General features: G+C 43.0%; 1 pseudogene; it reads left to right on the top strand.

Annotated features, from left to right (window-relative positions):
* Positions 1-10,768: 10,768 nt before the first annotated feature.
* Positions 10,769-12,219, top strand: LOC146171821 (uncharacterized; annotated as a pseudogene).
* The last annotated feature ends 386 nt before the right edge of the window (positions 12,220-12,605 follow it).

The raw sequence follows: 12,605 nt of genomic DNA, 5'->3' as shown, positions 1-12,605 counted from the left end.
ACACAAGTGTCTTGGCAGAAATGCCAGTTGTCAGTTTTAACATTCACTGTCTCAATCCACACAAGTGCCTTGGCAGAAATGCCAGTTGTCAGTTTTAACATTCACTGTCTCAATCCACACAAGTGCCTTGGCAGAAATGCCAGTTGTCAGTTTTAACATTCATTCTCTCAGTCCACACAGATGCCTGGCCAGAAGTGCCATTTGTCAGTTTTAGCATTCACTCTTTCAATCCACATGCGTGCCTGGGCAGAAATGCTAGCTGGCAGTTGTTCACTAAGCAAAAACAATGTGCTTAAAAAAGTGATTCCCTAACCTAAAAGCTGTTCCTTTAAGGATGAATGCTGCACACTGTAGTAGTTAACGTGTTGAACGTAAATCGTTGAAGAAAATAAAAAAACAGTGTTGCAGAAAGGGCATGGGCAAACTGTTCACTGGTGTGCAAAAAGCACACGTTTTGTGAACTGATGCCTGACGTAAGTACCACGGTTTTTCTCGGTGACACGGCGGGCAGTCTCTCGGAGCCGTAATCGAATGTACTTTTTTTGCACCACTCGTGTCAGGGTGATGACATGGTGTGGATCTTCAGTGTAGTGTGCACATTCCTCCAGTATGGCTTTGTGTTGCTGCACAAATTCTCTAAACGCTTTTAGTGTGAGTTCAGTCACATTATGCTTTTCAACAGCTGGTGTTTGCTTGAGCATTCTTTCAGCAGCATGCATTGCAGCGTGGACAAAGCGCGATGGCTCAATGAGGCCGCCCTGGTTCTTAATCAATGTTGACAGACTACTTATGCAGCCGGACACAAGGAGAGCAGCACATTCAGCGCAATGAAGGGTGCTGCTAATTGCCCTGACGACGTAGCCACCTATATACTCAACCACTTTGCTTTTGAATTCGCTTAGAGCATAGTAGTCGTGGTCAAGCAGCAACTGTGGCAGTGTAGATGTTGGCAGTTGAAATCCATAGCAGCTGTCTTCCATGCAGGGCCTGATCTGCTGTCGCTGGCTCCTGGATAAGGAAATGCCTTCCAGCTCTGTGGAGACATTGCAGTTCCTGGAAGCAACCACAGCTGCATGCACAATTTAATTGTGCTTCGGTAGGCATGCCGGAACTGGGCAGGCGACGGATTGTTGTTCCAGCCACCGCGCTGCCTGATGCAGCTGAAATACATCTCCAGGGGATCCTGTGTGAGCCTCCTCGTGCAAATGTACCTGCAAGCAACATGATGGATGGTATGTGAGGAGCGCAGTGGTTGTGTGAATTTATTTACGAGCTCATGTGTCCCTTTTTGAACTCCCAATATTGTTCTATTGGCTAATCTTTTTCTATCCTTTCAGCTTTCCTCTGTTGGGTACCAATGTGTACCTGTAGTTGGTATCTGTCCCCTTCCTCTTTATTGCTTTCTCGGTATTTCTGTACGTGTGGGAGACAAGTTGTGACTGATGTTGGGCTGCTCCAGGGCTGCTTAGGGCTGCTCCCCTAACTTGAGAGCAGATAATATGAAACATTAACAAAAAATCAGTGTGGTTCTCATATCCACACATTGTCTTGTGCAGCACTCTCCTCTAGGGGTTGCCAGGTGATAACAGCGGCCTGTTACTATGAGCATTACTTTCCAGCACACACTGTTCTGCAACAATGTGCCATTTGAAACAGCTTTCAGTGTGGTGTCCCTACGCTCTCCTAGTAGTTTGAAAGCTGCAAGTAATTTGACTTCTACGCATGGGACCGCATATTGTGTAAAGGCGAACACCCCCTCCCCCCCCCCGAATCATGATAAAAAAATGTGGCTTTCGGTAGAGTGTATCCATTGTGTGCGTAGTCATGACAGTAACTGAACAGTGAAGGCATGGCAAGGTATCCTTAAGCTCTTTATTTGTATTGCGGGTACTGGTTCATTGCTTGCTTTCTGGATGCATGGTAGAAGGATTATTTTCAGGTGTAGGCAGATTAAAGGGAGCATAAAAAACATCCACTCATAGAGTGACTCAGTGAAGGTGGCAGAGGAACGGGTAGCTTTGCCTACAGCTTTTATGCTCCGCTGCCCACGTTCGTCATGATCATTTGATGCCGCAATTTCAAGTGTTGCTGGGCACGTACGCTGTGCCACATGCCTGCTGCCATGGAGAGGAGGGGTAGTCCAGGGAGCCTCCATATGGACACTATTCTTAGGGTGTTGCAAAGGAAAAACACAGTATCTGTCACACTTCCTGGTGAACACCTGAACCACATTGTAACAGAAAGAAGAAGGGAGTTAAACAAGGAAGAAAAAGAGCTGCCATAGTGGATGGCTCTGCAATGACATCAGACACCTACAGATCTTTACAAACTGCAATGACATCACATCATCAGTAACCGCATTCTAACTAGGGAGCCTCCATAGGAACACTATACTTAAGGTGGTGCCAATTCAAACATGAGTGGCATGAGCGGATGACAGGTTAGAGTGAAGTGGAAATCTTGGCGAGTTGGTACGGAATGATGTGGTCCTAGCGCACGTGAATGGGATAAAAGACAGTCGTTCCACACACGTGCAACATTTGTCTTTTGTCCCATATGTGTGCGCTGTGACCAAATGCACCAGATTTGGTGGGCCAGGCACATTACATAAGCAGTGGTTGTTAAATTTAGCTGGCCGCCGCTATTTTCTACAGCCCTTTGATATTTAAACTGTTTCTTTTCTTCTTTTAATGCCTCCTTCATTCTTTTATGGCATGGTTCACGTGTCCACCCAGAAGTGTGACATGGACGCACCTTTCCTTTCTTCTAGACAATTTTTAATTTTCGCTTATAAAAGAAACTACAACAGTTTAATACAGTGGCTATGTTATTATTCATTACAGCCTTAAAGAAATAACTGAAATAAACCATTTGAAACCAACCGTGTGTCTTATATCAACAATTCAACATCCGGTACAGCTGTGTTGAATCCCTCTAGTTCTTTTTCTGTAGCAACCAGATGTGTAATGAAGTTTAAGATATTGCCGTTATCAATGAAAGTGTGAAAATTCTGTGGTAAAATAAATAGTTCTCATTTTTTTGTGTGACATCATTAAGTGCAGAATGGAAGATTTGATCTATTATGGGAAAATTTCTGCCCACTGAGTATGCGCCGAGAAAAATGAGAAGTTGAATTTCTTGCATAAAAGAATGTCAAAAGTACTGGTGAGCACTGCATACATTAGATTGCCACCATTGCAGAGGCTAAGTAAACATTTATTGTGCTGTGCTGATTCTCCTATTATTGAGTTTGCTCTGTCTGTACAGCACTAACAGTATTAGGAATCACATTTAGCACTGTTTATCTCTGCTTGGTGCATGTGATAAAGCAAGAGGCAAGAGATTGCAAGCATAGACATGTGCACCAGGAGCGGCTGCCCCCTAATCCTCTAAGATGGTTGCCAGATCTGCTCTGTACGTTTATTATCTCGGACCTCTGTCATCATTGGGAGGATTATTGGCCGTGCAAGTTTTTTGTCGATACTTACAGCAGAGGACCCGTGATGTGTTTCAAGAACTGCTTACTTGCCACCTTTGCCTCTGGAAAGCCAAGGACTCAAGAAACTGTTTCAGGAAGCGTTTCGTTGCATCATTTTTAGTTCTGCATCATCATCATCAGCCGGGCTATACCCACTGCAGGGCGAACTCCTCTTCCATATTCCTCCAATTTACCCGGTGTACTACCATCAATGTCATCTATCTTCTGCATCCATGGCAAAAGGTGCTTTGTTTTTATACATGTTTAAGTGCTTGTTGTATTCCATCACTATAAGATAAATGTCAAGAAGAAGAATCAAGAAGAAATGGGCATGGGCAGGACATGTAGTGCGAAGAGATGATAACCGATGGTCGCTTAGGGTAACAAACTGGGTACTCAGAGAAGGAAAGCACAGCAGGGGGCGGCAGAAAGGTAGGTGGATGGATGAGTTTAAGAAGTTAGGAGGCGTCAAGTGGACGCAGCTAGCGCAGGACTGGGTAAATTGGAGGAATATGGGAGAGGCCTTCGCCCTGCAGTGGGTATAGTCAGGCTGATGATGATGAAGGTAAATGTTTTGTAACCAGTCTTCATCTTCGCGCTGCATTTTGGTTTCAACACAGTGCGAGGGGCACTGTGTTAAAACTTGGCTCGCCCTAATGCTGAACCCTGCGCACCCCTATGGCTGCATACAATTGGCGGCATGAATTTAGACATCATCATCATCATCATCATCATCAGCCTGATTATACCCACTGCAGGGCGAAGGCCTCTCCCATATCTCTCCACTTAACCTGGTTCTGTGCTAGCTGCATCCACTTGACCCCTGCGAACTTCTTAATCTCATCCGCCCACCTAACTTTTTGCCGCCCCCTGCTACGCTTTCCTTCCCTTGGAATCCAGTTTGTTACCGTCAGCGTCCATCGGTTATCCTCTCTTCGCACTACATGTCCTGCCCATGTCCATTTCTTCTTCTTAATTTCCACTAGAATGTCGTTAACTTGAGTTATTTCTCTGACCCACTCTGCACGCTTTCTATCTCTTAATGTTACCCCTACCATTTTTCGTTCCATAGCCCTCTGGGTTGTCCTCAACTTAAGTAGAACTCTCTTGGTTAGCCTTCACGTTTCAGCACCATAGGTGAGTACAGGCAAGATGCAACTGTTGTATACTTTCCTCTTGAGCGATACCGGTAAGCTGCTAGTCATAATCTGCGAGTGCTTGCCAAATGCGCTCCATCCCAATCTTATTCTTCTTGTTATTTCCTTTTCATGGTCCGGGTCTGCGGTTACTACCTGTCCTAAGTAATAATATAATTTAGATATATCATTACTTAAGTTATGCAAAAGCCTAAAAATGTTTTTACAACCAAAGCACGGCATCAGGTTTTGTGCCCTTTTACTGAATAGAGGAAGCGTATTTGAAGCAATACCGTCTCCAGCTTGATTTGCAGCTATGGCATGAAAAATTGTGCTAACTCTTATCTACTCTTATCTAACTTACCACAGCAGTGAAACGCATACCAATAAACTCATTTTGGCCATTACAGCACTCCTGTGTGTTTGGAGGCAAACCTTGCTGCATACTATATTTCCAGTGTGAAAAAGTATGTCGGTATAACTAAAACCTGCCTTGTTTCTTTATGTACTTGTAATAATCTCATTTGCTTAAATAGAGCTCAAACTGAATACGGGATGGGCTCAAGAAATTAAGTTGAAATTGTTTTTTATTTTGCATGAATGAAGGTCACTAATGAAGCATAAACCAACTAGACGAACAATATACTGCATAAAGGATTCTATTAATGCTATGAAAAAGGTCAGGTTATGGCATTTAGCAGTGATCACTTTTTTTAATGTTTCTTTTTGTGATTTGTCAGTGCATGTGAAGCGTTAACATTGAGTGTTGCCCTATTTCCCACTCCATGGTGAAGACTTTCGTCTCTGCTAAAGGAAAAAGGGCTGGTGGGCTTGTGTCTTAATTTGTCTTTTACCCCTGCCGTCTCAATAGCTGTAGTTGGAATAATCAAGCAATATATACGCGCTGCTTGTTCACTGCCAGAATCACACACACAGTGTTGAGTATCCTAGTGTAGGCTATTTCTTGGTCTTTTCTATAATTATTACGAGTATCACATCATAACACCAGTGTTAACAATCTAGTTGCTGACAATTATATGAAACACAAAAAATGAGAATGCCAAAATGCACAAAAACTCAATGTGCGCACATGACATTTTGCGTCATGAACTGAGTTAACGTTGTCAGTGAACTGTTTAGGGATATACAGCATGTGACTGTAGCATAGATGCGCACTCACCTGCATAGTTCAGCATCAAAGAGTGTCTTTGCCAGCTGTGACACACTCTTCAGCGTGAATGCTAGTGCAATCACAGACATGCGCCTGCCGTCTTGAGCTACCGGTGTTCCATCTGGTAGCCGAAGGTCCATTAGTTGCTTCCCTGCAACCTCCATCATCTCTCCTTGATACTGGAGTGTTGACGGCCGCAGTGGTGCCTTGAACCCTTTGGCTGTTGGGTTGCAGGAGTTTAAGTGGTCAAATGTCCTGAAAGATAATGCTAAATGGTTAGCTTTCTGCATTTTCTTGTACACCAGTGCAAACTGAATGAATGATTCATGTTCGTAAAGCATAATATGATATATGAATTTTTATTTTCATATGCTATGATAGGCATCTCATTTTCTAAGAATTTATGTATAAGCAAGACCTAAGTTCTGCTTAAATATTTGCACATTACTGCCATTAACCTTATACAGGCATATTCTCAATGTCTCAGTGACACAAGGTTTGTGGAGTGCTGTCACCAGAGGTGCATCATCCAGAAACTGGTGCCTTTGTAGATGACGGCGCCTGCGGCATCATGTCATAGGCATTCAGTCCTTGTGCAGGCGGCCCAAAAGAGGGTTTTCTGAAGTGAGCATAGTTGAGATATGTCTAGTTTCAGGCACATATCCTTTAATGATACCTGTGCAAATGTAAACTGTGCACGTGCATGTATTTTATACATTGTCATATTACAAATATTACCCTTTACAGGCTTATACTATAGGCCCGAGCTCAATAGGATATTGCTTGTACATGTAAATAGGTCATTAAGAGATACCCCAAAGTAGCCATAGGGGTTTTGAACAACAGAAAGCTATTTACAGGGTATCTGCCAGTTGCCTGGCTGTGTAAGCATTTTCGTCTGAACGTTTCGTCTGCACAATTTGTCAGCCAAAAAACAAGCTCTTACTATAAATAGACAAGGTGGGCTAAACGCAAGGTGCTCACTGTGTTGAGACATCGGAGCTGTAATAGCGCACTGTCATGCCAATAGTGCCTTGCCCACTTTGTGTGATATAACACAAATACAAATGAAGGACTTGTGCAAAGAACAAGCTTCATCTCTGACTGTAACTGGAGTTAGTTGCTACTTACTACTTCTTAAGGTTGCCATTTAGTGTGAAATCATTACACCATAAAATTTTTTGGGTCGTTTTCTTATTTTACTGTGGCTTGTTTTCCCTTGAATTGCTATTTTTAGATCCTGATTATTTTCATTTCAGCCGCTTCCTTAATCCTCACAATCTGTGGATACAGGCAGAGAAACTTAAACGTATTCAGCATTGCTAGACCTGTCCGAGTTGTGACCCTTGTAGCATTAGGAATTAGCCTTAAGGTAAATAAAACATTGTCTTATTGATTTATGTCTCCTTGTTTAAAGTGGGACAGTTAGAGGTTTTGCATACCTTATGTCCTGAAAATTGTTTTTGCGTTAACCTAACCATAGCCATTGTTTACAGTACCTTACAAAATACGTGCAAAGCAACCTATCGTAGGTCTTACCGATCAACCATGGCAATAAACTTGGCTGTTCCACTGCAGTCTTCAAAGTCTGGGAGTTGCAGCCGTGAGGCAAACTCTAGGGCCTTGCTAACAGAGCTGCTGAATACCTGTGCGGCTAGCTTAACTTTCATCACCTATTAAAGGAAGAAAAAAGCAGGATATTAAACTTCTGCTGGCGACCTTATAGAGGTTACCTCACCTGTCGATAGTACTCAATGTGGGCTCTTGAAAGTTTGTTGACTGCACGTAGCCCTTCCTTATCCTGCAGCTCATAGAGGCGCACAATGTATTCCCACTGGATAGTCTGTGAAGTAAAGGGGCACAGGATTTTGGGTTAATTGCAAAGCCATCTTAACTGCCTTGGCATTTGCAGTTTCTTGAATACTAAACAGCTTGTTTACCTTTATTTAGTTTCTGCAGTGTTAAAATGACTTCCATGTGGTTTTACTTCTGCAGTATCCTAAGGTAATATTCTCCGCAAAGCACAGTTTAAACCTTGACTAATCTTCTACCACCGTATAATTTTTCATTACTGAGTTAAGCATATCATGCTGCAGTGGCTCGGGGGTTTCAGTGCTTAATCACTGAGTTGGGCGGCCAGTGACTGACCCCAGTTATTGTGGTCATGTTTTGGTGGAGGTGAAATGCAAGACAGCCTTGTGCTGTGCGTTGTTGGTGCATAATAAATAAATCTATCTGGTCGAAATTATCTGGAACTCTGCTAAAGTGGCTTCACTTTGGGACATTAAGCACCATAAAGCATTAGTTGGGCGGCAGAGTGAAGGATATCCTTAAACAGGGAGAGTTGAGTAGAAAAACATTGCATGAATGATTTAGTTAAAGGAGCACAGCAGTATAATTGCACTTGCCTTATGCTATTGCTTTCCGCATAGTTATGTTGAGGAGGTTACTTTCACTGACAGACCAGGTTATAAGCTAGATGGGAGCAAATTTTCAAATGCTAGTACATTTGCTGAAGGCCATCTTTTTTTCTGTAAACGTCCTGTCGTGGTAGCTCAGTGGTTAGGGTGCACGACTACCCAATGATGTGAGATTGACTCCTGGTGGTGGTGGCAGCTTTTAGATGGGGGCGAAAAGAAAGGCGCCGGTGTGCGATTACAGTCTGTGCATGTTAAAGAATCCAAATGGTCAATATTTCTGGAGCCCCATTATTTCATCTTTCACAGCTTCACCAACAAATCATTTTTTTAAACAAGATGCAATACTACTATCAACTACAACTTTTGGATCCAAATATAATTTTGTTACAGATGAATGCCTGTCAGCAAAACAGTTGTACCTATCTCCCCTTAGGCCGTTCATTATTATGAAAAGTGATTGCAGTGAGCACAGCCTCTTTAATGGTTTGTTTTATATTATTTTCCATAATGTCACTCAAGATTTAAATTCAAGCAAAAGGAAATTTTTGCTTGACATAAAAGCAAAATGTTCGTCAGCTACATACTTTTATTTTAAACGCAGCCACTGTATTTATGCTATTTGCTTCGGTAGCCTAGTCATGCTATATGAACAAAGCTTTGGCACTGGCAAGGGCATTATCTTTCAGACATACAAGCCTGATGTGAATGGTATTCCTTATAGCTTAGTCATGTACAGTCATTTAAACTTCTTTTCACTTCCCTTAGTCTTCACATTTGTAAGTGCAGCTGTGTTAGTGGCTTTAGCTTGTGTGGGAAACTATGAACAGCAGGCTATTTAATATATTTTATAGAGGCAGTGCATAAGCTGTTTTAACACAACACCATTAAAGGTCCCATTCTGCAGCAAATATTTCTAGCATTGCTGCTGCCAGCATTGCGAGCTGAAAAGTCATGGTCATGACTATGCGAGTTCGTAGGTGAAACAATGGGCCACCGATAGGGTTATGTGACATCACAAGACCACATGTTGGGAGGAGATGGAAATCTAACCCACAGCCCTTGGATTCCCAATCAAATGTGCTGTCCTTAGGCCACACAGGCACATCATATGGCTTTGTTGAATTGGTGCTTTATATTTTCGTCCCTTGGTCACCCGTACAGTATGGTAACTTACAACTATATGCTAATGAGTGTATGCGATATTATAGAGGCATAAATTACAGAATTAGTGATTGAGCGAGTAACAAAATGTGTGCATCCACAAGAGGAGCTGCAGACAAGAGTCATTAAGGCTGTCGCAGCATACTCTTAAAGACGTAGCCTAAGTGCCCTTCAAATTTCTCTTTTTGTTGACAGCTGAATACACTTACCAGTTCTCATTGATAAAAAATAGTATTTCTTACCCCATAGAAGCTGCTGACTAGAACACCTTTGTCGCCAAGGAGATTCCTGAGCAGCTTTATGCCATGGCAGGCATCAAATAGCATGAAGATTTTTTGATGCTGATTTTCTGGGTGGGGAAAGAAGGTCTTCAGGTCTTTGTATGAATGCTCGTGAACCTGGCATCCAAGCAGCTTTGCCATTGACACATTCGCGCTGAGGCAGTCACATACTGTCAGTCCACACTCAGTTATGCAGTGGATGGTATCAAGGAGCAAGTTCTTGAGCCCTTCCCCGGAGAGGCCAGCATTGATAAAATAACCAAATGACATCTTCCACGGTGCTGCTATGCCAACGACCATGAACACTAGTGCCTCTGTTGCTAGTGGTGCATCATTGACATCTTCATTTTCTGGTGAGTGCCCCAGGTCTACATAACCGATGAGACGGCCACTGGAAGCATCAAGCTCACATGCCTTCCTTATGCTCATCCCGTCAAGTAGTATGGAGCACAGTCGCTCCCGTGGTGAATCTTGCCCATGTTTGACCTTTAGATCATTGAGTACTTCAGCAGTGAAGCCTGGCCAGCCACTTACAACTTGTAGCCATTTCCTGATCGCCTGTGCACTAGGCATAGGAAACAGCCTACCCAAGTATTCATAAGCCCGTGGCGAATAGTAGTAAAGTGTGGAAGAACATTTTTTCATCTTGTCATAACTCCTGCGACAGGAATGCTCAGCAGCTGCATTTTCTCCCCATCCTTTTAGAATTTCTTGTGGCAGGTTCTGAAACTCTTCAAGCTTTTTTTCAGCTTCTTGGGAAATCAAATTTTTCACCATCTCCTCAATGACATTCAGTAATGTTCCACTTTTTTTCTCATATCTTGTTGTTTTTTCGTGCAGCAGCACTTTCAATTTCTTTCGGGCAAACGTCAGACCTTCTTCCAGCAGCTTCACCCTGTCCTCGATTATTTTGCGGCTGTATGTGTGGTCATGTTTTACTGCTGAGTTTTGGTGACTGGTTGATGGCTGTTGAACCGTTGGCAGGGAGATTACAGCACATGGCATGTCTGCTGAGCCTGGCGGTGCTGTTGGTTGTTCCTGTGAAGCCGTGTCAGCACATCCACTGTGCTGTGGTACTTCCTGGGAGCAAAAGGCGTCCATGTTAAACTCACTTGTCTGCAATTGCCATCCGCTTTTGCATCCGCTTTTTTCGCTGTCCTAGGTGCGGCTGTCAGCGGTTTTCGGTGAGGTGTCTCTTCAGGCATCTTTGGTTAGTGCATGGACACGAGGCTAGCTGGGTGTGTGGCCTAAATGGCTGCATGAATACTTTCAGAGTGTTTACTTCGTACAAGAGGCATGTTTACAGAATCATGCCGATATGATCAAAACAGATGCAGCAGCAGTGGATAAACAACTTGTTCCTGTCGGGCCAGGCGAAAGTCAAAGTACTCCAGCAGAAGACTTTGAAGAAACGCATCCTGAAGATGAAGAACAGGACGAGTTGCACAGTGGGACAAGTGACTATGTGAAGCAGCTGGCAATGCTGCTGCCTAAATGGAAAGAAGGAAAGAGACTTCCAGAGTCGACCGTGGATGAAATAGCTCGTGACGTGATTTCATTTCTTAAATCTGTTATTGAAGACGGGCACTCTTCCACAAAACAGATCGCAAATTTTAAACATCTCTTATAGAGCCCTCAAACGGATGAGCTCTTGACACGACACGGCAGGTTCATGTACCGGAAAATGCACCTGCCACTTGTTGAGCCCCGTACTGTTGTGTTAGGAAGGAGTAATGGAAAAGTTGACTGCATGCAGTATGTACCCTTGTGCAAGGTACTCGAATCTCTTCTGGAAAGTCCTGTTTTTTCAGATGATTTCAATGATTACCTGAAGCATAATACCAGCTTGTGTTCTGTGTTTGATGGAAAGGCTTTTCGTGAAAACGCATTCTTTGCTGGTGACGACAGCAAGATTTGTTTGCAACTGTACAGTGACGAATTTGAAGTCCGTAACCCGCTGGGAAGCAAACGAGGCAAACATAAGATAATGGCAGTGTACTTCTCATTGCTTAATTTCAGCAAACGCTTACGCTCCAATTTGTCACACATTCACTTGGCTATTTTGCTTGAAGACAAACATGTGAAAACATATGGCATGACGGCAGTTCTTGCTTCATTGCTTGAAGATATTAGCAAATTGGAAAATGATGGCTTAATTGTTAATTGAAATATTGTAAGAGGGTCTATCTTTGTTTTCACCGGTGACAACCTTTCTACCCATAGGATTGGAGGCTTTCAGCAGAGCTTCAGCCATAGAAGAATTTGCATGGCGCTTCACCGTGAAATCACGTACAAATATCTCGAGAGTGATTTTTCTTTTCGCACACTAGCAGGACATCAGCACCATGTAAATATGTTGAATGTTGGCTTGCCATCTGGACCTCTGTATGAAGTAAAGTAAGCTTGTGCTATCACAAGCCAGGGATTCCATCCAACCCAACATTTTCCCTCAGATGTTATGCACGATATGCACGAGGGTGTCATACCTTTTGCACTTAAACACATCATATCTGCTCTAATTTCACAAAGTTTCTTTACCCTTGACCAGCTGAATAAACCAATCACTGAGTGAAGGTATGACCCAAGATATGTGCGAAATAAGCCAGAATGCATCCGTAAACAATTTCTGCAAGGGAAGGCTACGATGAAAGGTTCTGCCTCGGAGGTTTTCTGCCTCTTCCGCCACCTAACCTTTTTCGTTGGTGAGAACGTGCCATCTGACAAGGAAATTTGGCAGCTTTATTTGCTCCTTCGAGAGATAATGGACATAATAATGTGCCCGGAAATTTCTTATTCGTGCATTGCTTTGCTACAGAGAAAGATTCACTTTTTTCTTCTTGACTTCAAGGCCTTGTTTCCAAACGTGACATATCCTTGCAAGATGCACTACATGATTCATTATCTGTCTTGCATTGAAAAGTTTGGGCCTTTAACCGAGCTTTGGGCTATGAGGTTTCA

Source organism: Amblyomma maculatum, unplaced genomic scaffold, assembly GCF_055883805.1.
Source record: "Amblyomma maculatum isolate TAMU_Amacu unplaced genomic scaffold, ASM5588380v1 scaffold_18, whole genome shotgun sequence".
Classification (NCBI taxonomy): domain Eukaryota; kingdom Metazoa; phylum Arthropoda; class Arachnida; order Ixodida; family Ixodidae; genus Amblyomma; species Amblyomma maculatum.
This window is presented reverse-complemented; position numbering and strand designations above follow the sequence as displayed.